A 6,010-nucleotide genomic window follows, 5' to 3' on the forward strand; every position below is an offset into this window, starting at 1 on the left:
AATTTAAATTACTGCAACATATTTGTATGCAGTACATGTTGCACTTTCTTTTCTAAATGAAATCAAACCACAAAGATATCTGGTCAAACTTTCAATGAATACTAACTATGAATACTGTGTGTGCTCTTGTTTTTGTGACATATAAGGACACAACTCTGTATAATGACATGGGAATGACACAGGTATTACAAGGAGAGGGTGACTTATGAGGACTTAACCCGTGTCCCCATTTTTCAAAACGCTTATAAATCATACAGGATGAGTTTTTTGTAGAAAGTAAAAATGCACAAAGTTTCCTGTGAGGGTTCGGGTTAGGTGTAGGGTTGGTATAGGGCCATAGAATATACAGTTTGTACAGTATAAAAACCATTATGCCTATGGGATGTCCACACTTTTCACAAAAACAAATGAAGTTCTTAGCGATGCATATTACTAATCAAAAATTACGTTTTGATATATTTACAGTAGGACATTTACAAAATATCTTCATGGAACATGATCTTTACTTAATATCCTAATGATTTTTGACATAAAAGGAAAAATCTATAATTTTGACCCATACAATGTATTTTTAGACCACACTTAGAATTGCATAAATAATGCTATGAGATTTTATGAGGTTTTAAATGGGTATTTTTTTATTATTATTATTATTATGTAATATTTTAAAAGTAAAAAAAAACATTAAATGATACTCTTAAAGCTGCAGTAGGTAACTTTTGTAAATATATATTTTTTACATATTTGTTAAACCTGTCATTATGTCCTGACAGTAGAATATGAGACAGATAATCTGTGAAAAAATCAAGCTCCTCTGGCTCCTCCCAGTGGTCCTATTGCCATTTGCAGTTACAGACCGCTCCCGGTAAGAAATCAACCAATCAGAGCTGCGGTCCGTAACTAAAAAAATGTAGAAAAATGTATATAATAAGCAAGTACACCATGAATCCATTTTCCAAACCGTGTTTTTAGCTTGTCCTAAATCACTAGGGTGCACCTATAATAAGTGTTTATATTCGGACTATTTTAGATTGCTTAGGGGGTACCGCGGCGGAGTAACCCAGTACCTTTGTGATTCTTCATAGACATAAACAGAGAGAAGTAGTTCCGGCTACGATGTTCTTCCGCAAGACTCAAGCAGTTCTGTTTATTAACCGCTAGAGCGTCAAAAGTTCCCTACCGCAGCTTTAATATGAAACTAAACCACTTAGATGCACAACAGTTTCTCGAAAACAGTGTTGTGTTTAAAATGTTAATTATTGTCAAATAAGTCTCACTTACAACGGCTTTGTTGCTAAGAACTTATTTATATAACTGAGTGCAACAGACTAAAGCTGAAGATCTTTGTTCGAGCTTAAAAGGGGGGTGAAATGCTAATTTTCACTCAATCTCCTGTTAATCTTGAGTACCTATAGAGTAGTACTGCATCCTTCATATCTCCAAAAATCTTTAGTTTTATTATATTTATAAGAGAAAGATAGTCTGTACCGTTTCTTTTCTTCGGAAAAACACAAGCGGCTGGAGGCGTGACGTGTGGGCGGAGCTAAAGAATCACGAGTATGGTAAGCTTTTGCGTTGAGAGCGTCTGTAAGCTGTGACATTACCGTGAGGAAAAAAACATCATCCAAAACAAACCATGGCTAACAGTCAGATTCAGCCGTATATTTATGATCCAGAATCAGATCCCGAGGCTGAAATTGAACAAGAGCAGCAGCAGCAATGACTACAGCAGGACGTCTCTATGTGGTATGTATTAAAACTGTATATATTTGCTTAGCGGTTTTGGAAAATGACTAAGTTCCACTTTATGTCGTCTTTTTTTTTTTTTCTTTAATGGTGTACATGTGGGAAGTGCAGTTTGATGCCAACATCGCATGTTTTTTACTTGATGTGCTTAAGCGCCGATAGCTAAGTCAACAACACAGATGTTTTAAGCAGTTTTACTCACCGCCTGCGGTTCCAACACACGATTGTGACCCTTTTTCGTTGGGACTGCATCATCCTTAAGAAATAAACGATATGCAAATCCGGCGTCAAACTGGACCTTGTTTGTAAAACAAGCATCTTCGAAATGCAGGGAACAAACAAAAACACGTGCTCCATTGATGCTCTGTAAAAATAAACTCCATCCACTGGTCCCTTAATGCTGTTTTTTTTGGTAATCTGTGCAGGGTTGTCTTGCCCTGGCAACCAAAAACTCTCTCGCTCTGGTCAGTGAATGTCTCTGCTCTGCTCTACGGGCACGCTCGCCGGGAGAAGTGCCCTTAGGACCCATATAAGGAAATTCCGCTCCATCTAACGTCACACAGACCCATACTTGAAAAAAACTTTCCGAAACTTGTGACAAACCGGAAGGTGTATTTTTGGAACAAAAATACTCCTTCAAACGTACAACTTAATTTTTGACACTTTGTCCATGTTTAGCATGGGAATCCAACTCTTTAACAGTGTAAAAAACTCAGTATGCATGAAATAGCATTTCACCCCCCCTTTAATTCATGTCATTTTACACGTGCTCGGGCTTGCGCTCCGGTTTGCGTGGTAAACGAGTGGTCATGTGATGTGTTTCGATTAGCGCGAGATGCGAAAATGTAGGCTGAGTAGGTGAAACGGATGCTTGTCTCTGGCGATTACATTTTTGTTTCACCAGCAACTAAAGCAAAGTCTAAGGTGTGGAAATGTTTTGACCATGTTTATAATGAGAATATTGAACCAGTAGGTTATATTGCTGGATGCACCATCAGTGAGCGCAGGAATGCAACGAAGCCATGTGGATTCAAAACATTTTCTTCACAAAAACATGTAGGCCTAGTAATCTTGGTGAGTAAAGGGTTTCAAATTCTAACTAGGGATGGGTACCGAAACCCGGTATTAAACTGGCCCCGGGGCTAAATTATGAAAAACCGTAGTATCAGTAAGATCTGACAGTGTTGGTTCTGCTTTCGGGAACTGGAGGGAAAAAAATTATGTACTGTACATTTTTGTACAAAATACACTGTATTTTTGCTTAATAATGTTATCGTGCACATTTTATCTCACCAAACATTTCTAATGTGTGATCATATTAAGACGTTTGACGTTAAGAACGAGCGTGGCGCACACACACACACATAAGGGGCCGTTCACATATCACGTCTTTTGCGCGCTCAAGTTCTTTATTTCAAATGTAGGCATGCGATATGCGCGCTCATAATGGAAGCAGCGTGGACGCGACGCGCACACAGTGTGACGCGCTCGTTTTTTCCAGGCGCGTCCGCACTTCATCGAGTTAAAAACATCTCAACTTTTCAGAATGCCGCAAGCGCACCACAGGTCATGTAGATTCCTCACCTTTTCCGTAACAACATTGAAAGCTCAGCCAAGATGAAGGAACAGCTGATCATAGCTGTATGTAGATTTTTAAATTAAATTAGTAGCAGAGCTACTGCAAGCAATTTTTAGTGCTGCAAATCCATTTATCCATTGCTGAAATTTCCGTGTCTTCATGGAGAGAGCAGGTCATGGTTGCTTAGCAATGGCAGACGCCTCAGGAGCACAAGTGCCCGAAGGATTTGGGAAAAAATTAGAAAGCAGCGCGCCTATCGTTTTCCAAGCGTTTTTAGACACGATATGTGAACAGCCCCTTACAGTACGAAAACAAAGTTTTTGACTGCCTAACACATCAAAAAGTAACACAACAAAAAGTAACACAACACAAAGTACCGATAAGAATACCGTTAAAGTACCCGACCGTTAAGCATTATCGGTAAGAGTAGTAATACCTATAAAACCTTAGCGATACCCATCCCTAATTATAACTAAATATTAATTGACTCCTAAATGCATAATGTAGACAGAGTAAATACGCTAATGTTGGCATTATTCTTTTATTAAATTAAAGCTACCAGTGGCGAAGCAAATCTGGCAGACCTTTTATCGTAATTTCCTAATTTTAATTTTAGAATTTATATTAATTTAATTTGTTATGAAAGACTAATTTTTATTGGCGTGCTGACCTATTTATAGGCTAAGTGTATGCCTATGTTTGTTTAGAGTGCTGAGATGTTACGATGTTACAGAGGACTTATTTTATTTATTTGTTACAAACTTTCAAGTGGCCGCCTACATTATTCATGAATAAATTATGTTAAAACATGTATAAATGACTCATTCTTGACATAAGGCGAAAGTGCGCACATTTGAATAATGTCGGGCTGTAAATGTGTTCTGGCTTTTAGAAAGCTGTCAATCAAAATGTACTTGTCGGGCTCAGGCTGAAATCTTTCGGGCTCGGGTCATGTCGGGCCTAACTTTCAAGGCCCGATTACAGCTCTACAACAGACACAGTCTCAATCCCTATGTCTTTGGCTACTGGATTAAAGCCCCTTCCCCTCTTACTCTCTGATAGGTCAATCAACATATGTAATTATCTAATCTCTATGACACATCTCCCTTTAACTTTTCCTAAAGAAACACATTATTGTAACCGTAATTCTTTGTTTAATAACTATTCATTTTAACTATAATGAACATTTTAAACATTTAACAGTTTCCTTTTTATCAAATAAACATTTAACATCGCATTCAAGATGCATAACTCACATCCACTACACATTAAACGTGCATAGATTTTCAATTTACTTAACTATAAATTTAGTTTAACAGTAGGTTTTATTACACTGCCGGACCTGGTCACAGTCACTCCTTGTGTTTCACATGGTGTCTGCGACACTGGCTGATCCGCGTTGCTAATGTGCAGTTTTTCAGGCTTCTGCGGGCTCTTCACTGTCTTTTCACAGTTGTTATCAGCATTTAGACATTCCGAGCAGGCACTTTCTGTAGATGTCTGTGGTTCCGCCTCATCTCACCTTCCCCCTTCGGAGCCTGCACCACGAATAAGCGGTGCACTCTCTTGCGTTCTGACCTACACTGGAGCTTTCCATGACTTTTCCCCGTCCAGTTTCATCAGCACCGCATCACCTGGCTTCAACTCCGATTAAAGTAGAAGACTTGTTGTGATTTTAACCAAAGCATCTCTTTCTCTCACCAACATTGGCCACTTTGGCTGCAGGTTTTTCATCAATGTAGGCAGTGTCGTACAAATTTTCTGGCCATCAACAATTTGGCAGGGCTTACCCCTGTAGATGAATGTGGTGTTGTGCGGTAACACATCAAAGCGAGGTATGGGTTGTCCTGTCTGAGGATGCGTTTGGCTACTTGGACCATGCGCTCGGCATGCCCGTTTGCTTGTGGGTTGTGAAGGGCTCAATGTAACATGTTCAAAGTCATATTTTTCCTTAAATGAAGTCCATGCCTCACTAGTAAACTGCGGACCGTTATCACTCATAATCTGCTCCGGTATTCCAAATCTCGCAAACGTAGCTTGTAGTCTGTTTATCACCTGCGCTGTCGTTGTCTTTGGCAGATGAAGGATCTCTATAAAGTGTGAGTAATAATCAGAAACATAAGATACATCTGGCCCTTGTTCTCGCAAACATCTATAGCCACGTGCTGCCACGGTCTCTCAGGTAGCGGGGTTGACTTAAGTGGCTCTTTCCTTTGTGTTTTCCTGTTTGCACGATAGAACATACACAAATAAATTTTGTTATTTATATCCGATGATATACCAGGCCACCATACGGATGAATTTGCCCGTTTTGTCAACCATAGATGGCCTTCGTGAATGCACTCAAGGATGTCCGGTCTCAGTTCATTTGGAATACAAATGCATCTGCCCAGAATTATCAGTCCTTCACTTATTGACAGTGCATCTTTCACTGAAAAAAAAGCCTCTAATACCTTCCGGTACCTTTCTTATGTGCTCTGGCCATCCCTGCTTTATGAACTTACTTACTAGTTGTAACTGTTCATCCCTTTCAGTCACTGATATGATCAGGCTCGACTTTGACTGTGACACGGGCAAGCTGGCTATAACTGTGTCAACGTAGTAGTTCACTGTAGGTCCACTGCTCGTTGCAATATTGGCTATTTGACTTCTCGACAGTGTATCGGCTACTTCCAGTGTCTTCCC

The sequence above is a fragment of the Carassius gibelio genome, chromosome A12 (genome assembly GCF_023724105.1).
Source record: "Carassius gibelio isolate Cgi1373 ecotype wild population from Czech Republic chromosome A12, carGib1.2-hapl.c, whole genome shotgun sequence".
NCBI lineage: Eukaryota > Metazoa > Chordata > Actinopteri > Cypriniformes > Cyprinidae > Carassius > Carassius gibelio.